At 35.1% G+C, this 15,096-nt stretch overlaps 1 protein-coding gene across 1 annotated transcript in view; it reads left to right on the top strand.

Annotated features, from left to right (window-relative positions):
- Nucleotides 1-15,096, top strand: part of CNTN5 (contactin 5) — a 1,462,970-nt gene that overhangs the window by 303,039 nt on the left and 1,144,835 nt on the right. The window contains exon 2 of the mRNA XM_032640142.1: nucleotides 11,585-11,722. The gene's annotated coding sequence lies outside the window, so the exon portion shown is untranslated. The remainder of the gene's footprint in view (nucleotides 1-11,584; nucleotides 11,723-15,096) is intronic.

The raw sequence follows: 15,096 nt of genomic DNA, 5'->3' as shown, positions 1-15,096 counted from the left end.
GAAAGAAACATAATTCTTCAAGTTCTTAAATAAGCTTTTGCTGGTTACTTAGGTAACTATCTCTCTGCCAAAGTTTATAACTTCAGGGGAAAAGAAATCATGCCTGTCTTTAAAAAAAAATTGGGGGTTCTAAGGTACAGAGTAGAAATGTATAATTTTCACAGTGTTAGGAAGAGAAAGAAAAGTAAGAAAAGAGGAAAGAAGAGAGAATGAAGAAAGAAAAAAGGAAGGAATGGAGGGATAGAGACAAGGGGAGAGATAAAAGAAGGAAATAAAAGAAATGTGTAACCTTCTCCTCATAATTCCTCACCAAAAAATACAACAGTTTTACTTGTTAAGAACGCAATTGGGTTTCTTTTGAAGTGACCTTAGAATACATTATCTGTTTTCTGGAATAGTTTATATATATATATATATATATATATATATATATATATATATATATATATATATATATATAATATTTATTTATTTATTTTTGGCTGAGTTGGGTCTTTGTTGCTGCACATGGGCTTTCTCTAGTTGAGGCAAGTACGGGCTACTCTTCGTTGCGGTACGTGGGCTTCTCATTGCGGTGGCTTCTCTTGTTGCAGAGCACAGGCTCTAGTCATGCAGGCTTCAGTAGTTGTGGCTCGCGGGCTCTAGAGCGCAGGCTCAGTAGTTGTGGTGCACAGGCTTAGTTGTGCCGCGGCATGTGGGATCTTCCCGGACCAGGGCTCGAACCCGTGTCCCCTGCATTGGCAGGTGAATTCTTAACCACTGTGCCACCAGGGAAGCCCTGGAATAGTGTTATACTTGGAGTATGAGCTGCAAAAGTAAGATTAGCCTTCTGTTTAACCAGAAAAAGTGACTTGTCTACTACAGTGATAGTTAGAATTTGGACCTGATATGAGAAATGCAAACCAGGATTAGAGAAAATCTTTGGTTTGGGCCACATGAAATTACTTATGTTCCACTGTATTTGTCTAATATAAATGTCAATCTCCTATGGTTCTGACTAATATAGGTAAGACTCATAAAGATCAGTAATCTTTAGTGGTGAAGACTACAAGCAATTGAAATACTTCTTCTCAACCCGATCATCAAATGTGCACCTTAGTTTTCCCTTGACTCTTGGTAATGTCTCAACATGGACTCTCAGTTAATGGCCTCAGTCACTCTGAAGTTATTAATCTAATGTTTCAAAATTTACAACACAGTTTACTTATTTGAGATAAGACATATTGTTTGTATGGGCAGCTATGCTCTGGTTTTGATGCTGGTACATTCACAAATCTATCAAGAGCAAATTTTAGAAAAATACCCATTTTATTGAATGGAGAATTTCTTTCAAACAGTGAACTTCATTATAAGTAAAAAAAAATAGAGATGGTCTCACACATGTAAGTTACCTATAAGTCAGCAACTACATACACTTCAATAATTTTCAAACATGTTTAAAAATGAAAGTCACAAGTTTTTAAGAAGAGATACCTATTGTAAATCCCTTAAATAAATGGAAAACAAAAATATAATGTGAATGCTAAAATTACGACAGAAGTATTATAAAAAAATTTTAAAAAGTGAAATATAAGAATAAGTTAATGTGTTAATTTTTACTTCAGTTTCATTGAGGTATAAATGACATATAAATGTCATTTATTAAATTTCATATATTAAATGATATTTAAAGTGTACATTGGGATGATTTGATGCCTGTATATATTGTGAAATGATTCCTCCAATCTACTTATTAACAGATATTCCAACTCACACATTTATCTTTTTGTTGTTGCTGTTAAGAACATTTAAGCTCTGTTCTCTTAGCAATTTTCAATTACACACTACAGTGTGATAAACTCTATTCACCATGTTTACATTAGATATTCAGACTTTTTCTTCTTATAGCTGAAAGTGTGTATCCATTAATAAACCACTCCCTAATTCCTTCATCCTCTAGCCCACATCAGACTCTGTTTCTATGACTTGACCTTTCTTTTCTTTTCTTTATTTTTGTTTTAGATTCCACATATAAATGATATCATGCATTATTTGTCTCTCCTTGTCTGGCTTATTTCACTTAGCAAAGTATTCTCAAGGTCCATCCATGTTGTTGAAAATGACAAGATTTCCGTCTTTCTTATAGCTGAACAGTATTTCATCATATGTATATATGCTACATCTTCTTTATCCATTCATTCCTTCAGAGAAACTTAGGTTGTTTTTATTATTTGGCTATTGTGAATAATGCTGCAGTAAACTTGGGAATGAAGATATGTCTTCAATATCCCATTTTTATTTCTGTAGGATATATATGCATAGTGGGGTTGCTGGAATATATGATAGCTTTATTTCCTTTTCTCCACATCCTTGCCTGCACTTGTTATCACTTGTCTCCATGATAGCCACTCTAAAATATGAGGTGATATCTCATTTTGGATTTGATTTGTGTTCGCCTGATGATTAGTGATGTTGAGCACTTTTTTATGTAACTTTTGATAATTTTTTTGTCTACTTAGGAAAACTGTTCATTCAGTTTCTATGCCCATTTTAAACTGGATTCTCTATTTTTTAAACATATTTATTGGATAATAATTGCTTTACATTGTTGTGTTAGTTTCTGCTGTATAAAAAAGTGAATCGGGTATATGTATACTTATATCCTCATATCATCTCCCTCTTGCATCTCCCTCCCACCCTCCCTATCCCACTGCTCTAGGTGGTCACAAAGCATGAGCTTATATCCTTGTGCTATGTGGCTGCTGCCCACTACGAATCTATTTTACATTTGGTTGTATATATATGTCATTGCCACACTCTTCATCCCAGCTTACCCTTCTCCCTCCCTGTGTCCTCAAGTCCATTCTCTACATCTACGTCTTTATTCCTGTCCTCCCCCTAGCTTCTTCAGAACCTTTTTTTTTTCTTTTAAATTCCATATATATGTGCTAGCATACAGTATTTGTTTTTCTCTTTCTGACTTACTTCACTCTGTAAGGCAGATACTAGGTCCGTCCACCTCAATACAAATAACTCAATTTCATTTCTTTTTATGGCTGAGTAATATTACATTGTATATATGTGCCACATCTTCCTTATCCATTCTTCTGTCATGGGACACTTAGGTTGCTTCCACGTCCTGGCTATTGTAAATAGTGCTGCAATGAATATTGTGGTACATGACTCTTTTTGAGTTTTGGTTTTCTCAGTATATGACCAGTAGTATGATGGCTGGGTCATATGGTAGTTCTATATTTAGATTTTTAAACCTCCACACTGTTCTCCATAGTGGCTGTATCAATTTACATTCCCACCAACAGTGTAGGAGGGTTCCCTTTTCTCCACACACTCTCCAGCATTTATTGTTTCTAGATTATTTAATGATGGCCATTCTGAATGGTGTGAGGTGATACCTCATTGTAGTTTTGATTTGCAGTTCTCTGATGATTAGTGATGTTGAGCATCCTTTCATGTGTTTGTTGGCAATCTGTATATCTTCTTTGGAGAAATGCCTATTTAAGTCTTCTGCCTATTTTTGGATTAGGTTGTTTGTTTTTTGATATTGAGCTGCTTGTATATTTTGGAGATTAATCCTTTGTCAGTTGCTTCATTTGCAAATATTTTCTCCCATTCTGAGGGTTGCCTTTTCATCTTGTTTATGGTTTCCTTTGCTGTGCAAAAGCTTTTAAGTTTCACTAGGTCCCATTTGTTTATTTTTCTTTTTATTTCCATTTCTCTAAGAGGTGGGTCAAAAAGGATCTTGCTGTGATTTATGTCATAAAGAGTTCTGCCTGTATTTTCCATTAAGAGTTTTATAGTGTCTGGCCTTACATTTAGGTCCTTAATCCATTTTGAGTTTATTTTTCTATACGGTATTAGAGACTGTTCTAATTTCATTCTTTTTCATATAGCTGCCCAAGTTTTCCCAGCACCATTTATTGAAGAGGCTGCCTTTTCTCCATTGAATATTCTTGCCACTATTATCAGAAATAAGGTGACCATGTGTGTGTGGGTTTATCTCTGGGCTTTCTATCCTGTTTCATTGATCTATATTTCTGTTTTTATGCCAGTACCATACTGCCTTGATTACTGTAGCTTTGTAGTATATTCTGAAGTCAGGGAGCCTGATTCCTCCAGCTCCATATTTCTTTCTCAAGATTGCTTTGGCTATTCGGAGTCTTTAGTGTTTCCATACAAATTGTGAAATTTTTAGTCCTAGTTCTGTGAAAAATGCCACTGGTAGTTTGATAAGGATTTCACTGAATCTATAGATTGCTAAGGGTAGTATAGTCATTTTCACAATGTTGATTCTTCCTATCCAAGAACATGGTATATCTCTCCATCTGTTTGTTTGTTTGATAGAAATTATCATCTTTAATTTCTTTCACCAGTGTCTTATAATTTTCCACATAAAGAGTTTTGTTTCCTTAGGTAGGTTTATTCCTAGGGTTTTTATTCTTTTTGTTGCAATGGTAAATGGGAGTGTTTCCTTAATTTCTCTTTCAGATTTTTCATCATTAGTGTATAGGAATGCAAGGATTTCTGTGCATTAATTTTTTATCCTGCTACTTTACCCAATTCATTGATTAGCTCTAGTAGTTTTCTGGTAGCATCTTTAGGATTCTGTATGTATATTATCATGTCATCTGCTAACAGTGACAGCTTTACTTCTTCTTTTCCAATTTTGATTCCTTTTAGTTCTTTTTCTTCTCTGATTGCTGTGGCTAAAACTTCCAAAACAATGTTGAATAATAGTGATGAGAGTAGACAACCTTGTCTTGTTCCTGATCTTAGTGGAAATGCTTTCAGTTTTTCACAATTGAGGATGATGTGGCTGTGGGTTTGTCATTTATGACCTTTATTATGTTGAGGAAAGTTCCCTCTATGACTAGTTTCTGGAGAGTTTTATCATTGATGGGTGTTGAATTTTGTTGAAAGTTTTTTCTGCATCTATTGAGATGATCATATGGTTTTTATCCTTCAATTTGTTAATATGGTGTATCACATTGATTGATTTGTGTATATTGAAGAATCCTTGCATTCCTGAGATAAACCCCACTTGATCATGCTGTAAGATCCTTTTAATGTGCTGTTTAATTCTGTTTGCTAGTATTTTGTTGAGGATTTTTGCATCTGTATTCATCAGTAATATTGGCCTGTAGTTTTCTTGCTTTGTGACATCTTTGTCCGGTTTTGATATTAGGGTGATGGTGGCCTCATAGAATGACTTTGGGAGTGTTCCTCCCTCTGCTATATTTTGGAAGAGTTTGAGAAGGATGGGTGTTAGCTCTTCTCTAAATGTTTGATAGAAATCACCTGTTAAGCCATCTGTTCCTGAGCTTTTGTTTATTGGAGGATTTTTAATCACAGTTTCAACTCCAGTGCTTGTGATTGTTCTGTTTATATTTTCTATTTCCTCCTGGTTCAGTCTTGGAAGGTTATACCTTTCTAAGAATTTGTCCATTTCTTCCAGGTTGTCCATTTTATTGGCATAGAGTTGCTTGTAGTAATCTCTCATGATATTTTGTATTTCTGCAGTGTCAGTTGTTACTTCTCCTTTTTCATTTCTAATTCTGTGGATTTTAGTCTTCTCCCTTTTTTTTTGATGAGTCTGTCTAATGCTTTCTCAATTTTTTTATCTTCCTTAAGAACCACCTTTTAGATTTATTGATCTTTGCTGTAGTTTCCTTCATTTCTTTTTCATTTATTTCTGATCTGATCTTTATGATTTCTTTATGTCTGCTAACTTAGGGCATTTTTTTGTTCTTCTTTCTCTAATTGCTTTATGTGTAAGTTTGGGTTGTTTATTTGACATTTTTCTTGTTTCTTGAGGTAGGATTGTATTGCTATAAACTTCCCTCTTAGTCCTGCTTTTGCTGCATCCCATAGGTTTTGGGTCATTGTGTGTTCAATGTTATTCGTTTCTAGGTATTTTTTTTTACTTCCTCATTGATTTCTTCAGTGATTTCTTAGTTATTTAGTAGTGTATTGTTTAGCCTCCATTTGTTTGTATTTTCTACAGTTTTTTTTTTTTTTCCTGTAATTGTATCTAGTCTCATAGTGTTGTGGTCGGAAAAAGATACAAGATACTTGATACAATTTCACTTTTCTTAGATTTACCAAGGCTTTATTTGTGACCCAATATATAATCTATCCTGGAGAATGTTCCATGAGCACTCGAGAAGAAAGTGTATTCTGTTGTTTTGGATGGGATGATCTACAAATATCAGTTAAGTCCATCTTGTGTAATGTGTCATTTAAAGCTTGTGTTTCCTTATTTATTTTCATTTTGGTTGATCTGTCCATTGGTGCGGTGGGGTGTTAAAGTCCCCTATTATTATTGTGTTACTGTCGATTTCCCCTTTTATGGCTGTTACCATTTGCCTTATGTATTGTGGTGCCCCCATATTGGGTGCATAAATATTTACAATTGTTATATCTTCTTCTTGGATTGATCCCTTGATCATTATATAGTGTCCTTCTGTGTGTCTTGTGTTAGTCTTTATTTTAAAGTCTAATTTTTCTAATATGAGAATTGCTCCTCCAGCTTTCTTTTGATTTCAATTTGCATGGAATATCTTTTTCCACCCCCTCACTTTCAGTCTGTTTGTGTCCCTAGGTCTGAAGTAGGTCTCTTGTAGATAGCATATATATGGTCTTTTTATTGTATCCATTCAGTCAGTCTATGTCTTTTGGTTGGAGCATTTAATCCATTTACATTTAAGGTAATTATCAATATGAATGTTCCTATTACCATTTTCTTAATTGTTTGGGGTTTGGTATTGTAGGTCTTTTCCTTCTCTTGTGTTTCCTGCCTAGAGAAGTTCCTTTAGCATTTGTTGTAAAGCTGGCTTGGTGGTGCTGAATTCTCTTAGCTTTTGCTTGTCTGTAAAGATTTTAATTTCTTAGTTGAATCTGAATGAGATCCTTGCTGGTAGAGTAATCTTTGTTGTAAGTTTTTACCTTTCATCACTTTAAATACATGCTGCCACTCTTTTCTGGCTTGCAGAGTTTCTGTTGAAAAATCAGCTGTTAACCTTATGGGGATTCCCTTGTATATTTGTTGCTTTTCCCTTGCTGCTTTCAATATTTTTTCTTTGTATTTAATTTTTAATAGTTTGATTAATATGTGTCTTGGAATATTTCTCCTTGGATTTTTCTTGTATGGGACTCTCTGTGATTCCTGGACTTGATTGACTATTTCCTTTCTGATATTAGGGATGTTTTCAACTATAATCTCTTCAAATATTTTCTCAGTCCCTTTCTTTTTCTCTCCTTCTTCTGGGACCTCTGCAATTTGAATGTTGGTGCATTTAATATTGTCCCAGAGGTCTCTGCCTCTGTCCTCAATTCTTTTCATTCTTTTTTCTTTATTTTGCTCTATGGTAGTTATTTCCACTATTTTATCTTCCATGCCACTTATTCGTTCTTCTGCCTCAGTTATTCTGGTATTGATTCCTTCTAGAGAATTTTTACTTTCATTTATTGTGTTGTTCATCATAGTTTGTTTGCTCTTTAGTTCTTCTAGGTCCTTGTTATACATTTCTTTTAGTCTCTCCATTCTATTTCCAAGATTTAAATCATCTTTACTATAATTACTCTGAATTCTTTTTCAGGTAGACTACCTATTTCCTCTTCATTTGGTCTGGAGGGCTTTTACCTTGCTCCTTCATCTGCTGCATGTTTCTGTGTCTTCTCATTTTGCTTAACTTACTGTGTTTGTGGTCTCCTTTTTCACAGGCTGCAAGTTCCTAGTTCCCATTGTTTTTGATATCTGCCCCCAGTGGGTAAGGTTGGTTCAGTGGGTTATGTAGACTTCCAACTGGAGGTGATTGGTGCCTGTGTTCTGGTGGGTGAGGCTGGATCTTCTCTTTTTTGTGGGCAGGACCACATCTGGTGGTTTGTTTTCAGGTGTCTGTGAACTTATTATGATTTTAGGCAGCCTCTCTGCTAATGAGTGGGGTTGTGTTCCTGTCTTGCTACTTGTTTGGCATGGGGTGTTCAGCACTGGAGCTTGCTGGTCATTGCATGGAGCTGGGTCTTAGTGTTGAGATGGAGATTTCTGGGAGAGTTCTCACCAATTGATATTATGTGGGGCCGGGAGGTCTCTGGTGGTCCAATGTCTTGAACTTGACTGTCCCACCTCAGAGGCTCAGGCCTAACAGCTGGCTGGAGCACCAAGACCCTGTCAGCCCCATGGCTCAGAAGAAAAGGCAGAAAAAAAGAAGAAAAAGAAACAAGTAAGTAAAGTTATTGAAATATTTTTTTTTAATTATGGAAATAAAAAAAATTAAAAAGTAATAGAAAAAAAAAAAAAGAAGAGAGCAGCCAAACCAATAAATGAATCCACCAGTGATAACAAGTGCTAAAAACTAAACTAAGATAAGCATAAAAATCTGAAACTCATCAGTCGCATATAGCAAATCCCCAGTCTACAGTTTCCCCCAAAGTCCACCACCTCAATTTTAGGGTGATTGGTTGTCTATTTAAGTATTCCACAGACGCAGGGTACATGAAGTTGATTGTGCAGATTTAATCCACCACTCCTGGAAAGGGAGAAATTTCCCTTTCCCTCTTCTTTGTTCACACAGGTTCTGTGGTTCAGCTTTGGATTTAGCCCTGCCTCTGCATGTAGGTCACCCTCTGACATCTGTTCTTCACCCAGACAGGAGGCTGTTAAAGGAGGGGTTAAAGGAGCAGCTAATTAGGGGGATCTGGCTCACTGTGGCTGGAGGGAGGGAGGCGTACGGAATGCGGGGCGAGCCTGTGGCGGCAGTGGCCAGCATGATGTTACAACAGCCTGAGGCATGCCATGTGTTCTTCCAGGGAAGTTGTCCCTGAATCATGGGACCCTGGCAGTGGTGGGCTGCACAGACTCCCCGGAGGGGACATTTGGATAGTAACCTGTGCTTGCACCCAGGATTCTTGGTGGCTGCAACAGCAGAATTAGCGTTTCATGCCCATCTCTGTTCCGCACTGATAGCTGTGGCTCATGCACATCTCTAGAGCTTGTTTAGGTGGTTCTCTGAATCTCCTCTCCTTGTACACCCCAAAACAATGGTTTCTTGACTTTTAGGCAGTTCCATACTTTTCCCTGGACTCCCTACCATTTAGCTGTGGCACACTATCCCTCTTCAGGCTGTGTTCATGCAGCCAAACCCAGTCCTCTCCCTGGGATCTCACCTCTGAAACCGAAGCCTCAGCTCGCAGCCCTTACCCTCCCCGGTGTGTGAGCAGACAAGGCTTTCAGGCTGATGAGTGCTAGTCAGCACTGATCCTCTGTATGGAAATCTCTCCGCTTTGCCCTCTGAACCTGTTGCTGAGCTCTCCTTTGTGGCTCTGAAGCTTCCCCCCACCTATCCCCTGTCTCTGCCAGTGAAGGGGCTTCCTAGTGTGTGGAAACTTTTCCTCCTTCAAGCTCCCTGAGGTGCAGGTCCCCTCCCTATTCTTTTGTCTCTGTTTTTTCTTTTTTTCTTTTACCTTACCAAGGTATGTGGGGAATTTCTTGCCTTTTGGGAAGTCTGAGGTCTTCTGCCAGCATTCAGTAGGTGTTCTGTAGCAGCTGTTCCACATGTAGATGTATCTTTGATGTATTTGTGGGGAAGAAGTTGATCTCTATGTCTTAATCCTCTGCCATCTTGAAGGTCCTCCTCTGGATTCTCTATTTTTGTTTGTTTATTTGGTTTTGCTGTTGATTTGTATGAGTTCCGTGTATATTTTGAACATTAACTCCTTATCAGACAAATGATTTGCAAATATTTTCTCCCATTCCATATGATGCTTTTTCATTTTGTTGATTTTTTTTGTTTGCTGTGCAGAAGCTTTTTAGTTTGGTATAGTCTCACCTATTTATTTTTGCTTTTGTTATCTTCACTTTTGGTGTCAAATCCAAAAAATAATTGCCAAGATCAGTGCCAAGGGGCTTACCCCATGTGTTTTTTTCTGGTAGCTTTGTGGTTTCAGGTCTCATATTGATGTATTCAATCCACTTTGAGTTGATTTTTGTGTATGGTGTGAGACAGGGGTCTAGTTTCATTCTTTTACATGTGGTTGTCCACTTTCCCCAGTACCTTTTATTAAAGAAATTGTCTTTTCCCCATATACATATTCTTGGCTCCTTTCTCATAAATTAATTGACCATATGAACATGGGTTTATTTTTGAGCTATCTATTCTGTTCCATGGATCTGTGTGTCTGTGTTTATGCCAGCACCATACTGTGTTGATTACTATAGCTTTGTAATACAGTGTGAAATCAGTAAGTGGGAGGCCTCCAATTTCATTCTTCCTTTTCAAGATTGCTTTGGCTATTCAGGGTTTTTGTGGTTCTATACAAATTTTAAGATGTTTTTTTCTATTTCTGTGAAAAATGCCACTGGAATTTTGATAAGGATTACACTGAATTTTTAGATCTCTTTGAGTAATGTGGACATTTTAACCATAACAATTTTTCCAATGCATTAGCACAGAATATCTTTCTTTATTTTGTATCTCCTTCAGTTTCTTCCATCAATATTTTATAGTTTTCAGTATACAGGTCATTTACCACGTTGGTTAAATTTATTCCTATGTACTTTATTCTTTTTGATGCAATTTAAACAGATTATTTTTTAAATTTCTCTTTTGATAGTTTGTTACTAGTGTATAGAAATACAAATGAGTTTTGCATTTTGAGTTTGTATCCTTCAAATTTACTGAATTTGTTCATTAGTTCTAATTTTCTTTTTTGAGTCTTTAGGTTTTTCTATGTATAATATCATGTCATCTACAAATAGAGATGTTTTTACTTCTTCCTTTTTGATTTAGATGCATTTTATTTCTTTTTTCTTTGCCTAATGACTCAGGCTAGAACTTCCAGTACTATGTTGAATAAATGTGGTAAGAATGGGCATCCTTGTCTTATTCCTTATCTTAGAGGGAAAGGTTTCATCTTTTCATTGTTTAGTATAGTGTTAGCTGTGGGTGTGTCATGTATGACTTTCATTATGTTGATATAGACTCCCTCTATGCCCAGTTTGTTGAGAGTGTTTATCATAAAGAGATGTAGTGTATCACACTGATTGATTTGCAGATGTTGAACAACATTAACAGAATAAAGAATAAAAACCATATAAGCATCTGAATAACTGAAGAAAAAAGCATTTGACAAATTCAACAATATTTATGATAAATACTTGTGTTCCATGTGTTAATGAGAAAAAAGTGTATTCTGCTGCTGTTGGATGAAATGTTCTGTAAATATCTGTAAGTCCATCAGGTCTTACATACAGTTTAAATTCAATTCTTCCTTATGATTTTCTATCTGAATGTTGTGTTAAATGTTTTAAGCTTTTGAAATACATGAAAATTTAGCTTGTGATATGCTTTTGTGTTTACTAGCAAATATAAATTACAAAGGAAAAATTAAATCTGATAATGTAACAACTCTATATTTAATTAGAAGTATTATAAATACATGTTGATATTGGTAAATAGCATAGTAATTTTCTGTATAAATAAAGAAATTACATAAGATATTTAATAAGAAAATTGGATTTAATTCAAACAATGGAAATTTGAAGGAAAAATTATTTGTAACCATAATAGCAGATGTATTTTCTTAACAGGTGACCTTAAAGGATTGCCATTCAGTGTCATTCAAGATCTACTAAGCATCATTTTTGCATGACTACGGCAAAAAGATATCTTTACAGAACCAGTTCCTTTTTGAAGTTTATAATCTGGGCCCTGTTTTCAGACAGAAGGTACAGTTCATCTTTTATTAATATAACTTTGAAATGAAAAGAATGTTGAAAGGAAAAGAAAAATAAAGCCTGTGTGTGCCATTTATGGAACTCCTTAAAAATAGCTCAATATTCTAAAGATCAAATTTTTTGTTTACTCTAAATAAGTGCTTTATTTTAAATTAAAAAAAAACCTTAATTGTGTTAGTAAACATAAACACTCTACAAATATTCTAGTAATAATATTAAAGTGAAAATAGTAAAAAGTTTTGTCTTTATTAAAATTTTTAGTTCGATATGAGCATGTCAAGTACATAGAGATTGTGTTAAATTGCTGAAAACTATAAGAGAAACAGTATTCTCATATAGCCTCTTGTTTCGTATCTTCTTCACCCAACATATAATCTGCTAGTGGATGGATTTTGTGGGGTTTTTTGACAGCTTGAGTTTGAAGGCAGTGCTTAGGTTATATAGGCAGGAAGTCTTGCACAGAATGAGGTTGAATCATCCCCACTTTAATAGGAAATCTCCCATTTGAAAGTGACCTGTATGCCATTTTCTCAGCAACTCCACATTCTTGTATACTAAAACAACAACCAAAATCATTAAATATCAATTACACCTAGTTTGAATAAAAATGACCATTTTATAATTAAATAATAGTCATATAAAATGAATACATTAAAATGTTTTAGAATACATGATTAGAAACATGTTTAATATTCACAAAGTGGGCATGAACATTTCAATTTATTGAAATTATTTCAATTTAATTTATTAATTCAATTTAATTCAATTTATTAATTCAATTATTTCAATTTAATCTACTGTGTGCTACTTAACTATAATAGTTATGATGTATTTTTATATAATCAGCCAAGGAGGTCAATCCATTTGGGATGTAGAATTATTTATCTTTGTTTTCTAATTATTTATAAATTACCGACAGTATCATACCCAATTTCAAGGCTGTGATAGATCTATCGTTTAATTTGTCAGGTTAATTCAAGTTAATTGATTCAAAATATTGGCAAGTATTTTCCTAAGCCTATTCTATGATTTCAGTTTCTTCAGGCTTAAAAATTAGAGTAAAGAAGGAAAGTGACTTTTAGAACAGTTCTGTGGGAGAGAGCTAAGAGTCAAGAGTTTGACATGAAATTTTACTTTCTACTAGTCACACTCCTGTTCTGGGGTATCACTACAGAAAATTTTACATTTCAGGTGCCTTTCATACATTCCATTAAGTCATACCAGTTTTTCATTTTTATTGAAGGTCCTAACTACACTAGGTATCTTTAAATTATTTTTTTGGAGAAAAATAACCATGAATTTTCATTTTCTCAAAGTCTAGAAAATAAGGGGAGAGAAAAGATAAGGAAGTAGATTGAAAGTCTCTGATAGTGAAACCCCAAGCCATGGAAAAAGAGTTAGTTCCCCATGAATTAGTCCATTGCTATATTCTAATATTGAACAGATTTTTCAGCCAAATTTTGCCATTATATTTCTGCTTGTTACAACAAGAATGATCTGAGAATAGGTTACATATACAAAATAAAATAAAAATAACAATTTGTGTTCTATCTACACACACATTTGGAAGGTATTATTTCCTGTATACAAAGCATTATGTCTTCAAATCTTAGTCACTGGAGCATCTTAACAAATCAAACTCTATTAACTTGCTGTCTCTCTAATACCTGTGAATACCAGAGATAAATTATATGCAGACACCTTAATTGAATTTTGCAATGTTAGAAACTATTTATGGTTCTTGTGACATTTTTAAAGAAAGACAACTGAACACAGCATATCAGCTGTGGGTAAGAGGATTTTGGATCTAATGCTCACTTCCAGATGCATGATGGATATGCAATTTAAATTTATGGCAGACATATCAGCAGATGGAAGTAGAATGGAGTAAATGCCTTTGCCACCTGTGAAATGGTGCATTTTATCAATTACCAGCTGAATCATGTTAAATTCAAGTACTTCAATAGAACTCTAATTAATTTTTGAGAAGAGGATTTTGGCAACCTATTAAGAAATCTAGGTTTCACGTTGAGGATGGGGAACGTATTTTACTGTACAGAGAACCTATGGACACGGGTTTGGCAGAGCATAGCTCACTCTTGTTATGTCACTCATGCTATTATTCTGCCTGGCTAATTGAAAAGCATATTGGTAGAATAGGAAGCAGTTGAAACAGATGAGACAGACTGAGCACTCCAAAAAGACATAAGTGAATTAGAATTGATGAATCTGATGAGAGTGAATTTACAGTGTCACTTTAAATAAAGCCCCATTTCATTCATGTACTTGTACCTAATCTGTCACTACAGCTACTAGAAACATTCAGGAAAGGCACTGACAGTTTTATCTTGACACAATCAGCTAAATTCCTGACATAATAAGCAGCAACATATATTAAAAGGGGTCCTGAGTTCAGCCTCTGACAATGAAACATTTCACTCAATAACTTACACAATGCTATTTAATAGACTTTAGCTCAGTTCCACGAGAAAGAGCTTCATTCTATTAGAGAAGAGTCTGTGTGGCTCCAAGTTTATAGATATTCAGAATTGGCAGAATTCTTATCACTTGATGAAAAAACTCTAATTCCTACTATCAAGGCATATAAATAAAGAGTACAACAGCTGTTGAAAATAGAGTGGAATGCTCTCTCATTTTAAAAAATGAGAAATTTAATCTTTCATCCTTAATGTTCTTGAAAATTTCATAAAAATTTGAAAGAAAAAAATCCTTTTCACATAGTTTATTTTTTATTTATTTTTTAAAAATAATCCTCAACCTTTAAGTTGTGTGTTTGTTTTCTTTTTTAAAAAAAAAAATTATTTTTCTGCATCAGGTCTTAGTTATGGCATGCAGGATCTTTTGTTGTAGTGCACGGGCTCTTTGTTGTGGCATGCAGGCTTCTCTCCAGAGCTCAGTAGTTGTGGCACACAGTCTCTCTAGTTGTGGTGTGTATGCTCTGGAGCATGCAGGGTCTAGAGTACATGGGCTCAGTAGTTGACGCTCGTGGGCTTTGTTTCCCTGCCGCATGTGGGATCTTAGTTCCCTGACCAGGGATTAAACCTGTGTTCCCTGCATTGGAAGGTGGATTCTTAACTACTGGATGATCAGGGAAGTCCCCTTTTCACATACCTTAGTTGCTACACATGTACTGTTTGTGTTAACAGCACTGCTACTTGTTATAATGTTTACAGTGTGGTATCCAGAATTCACAACTTAAAATAATGGGGAAGTTCCATGAAGATAGTTTTGGCTGAATATTAGAACTTCCTAACAATTGGAGTATCCACAATAGTCTTTCAAGAGTAGTGTGTCCAAATCAATGGGAAAGTACAATTCCTAATTGTCAGGAAGGGAGATGGAAG

Source organism: Phocoena sinus, chromosome 8, assembly GCF_008692025.1.
Source record: "Phocoena sinus isolate mPhoSin1 chromosome 8, mPhoSin1.pri, whole genome shotgun sequence".
NCBI lineage: Eukaryota > Metazoa > Chordata > Mammalia > Artiodactyla > Phocoenidae > Phocoena > Phocoena sinus.
The sequence above is the reverse complement of the archived record's forward strand: the minus strand, read 5'-3'. Positions and strand labels throughout refer to the sequence as shown.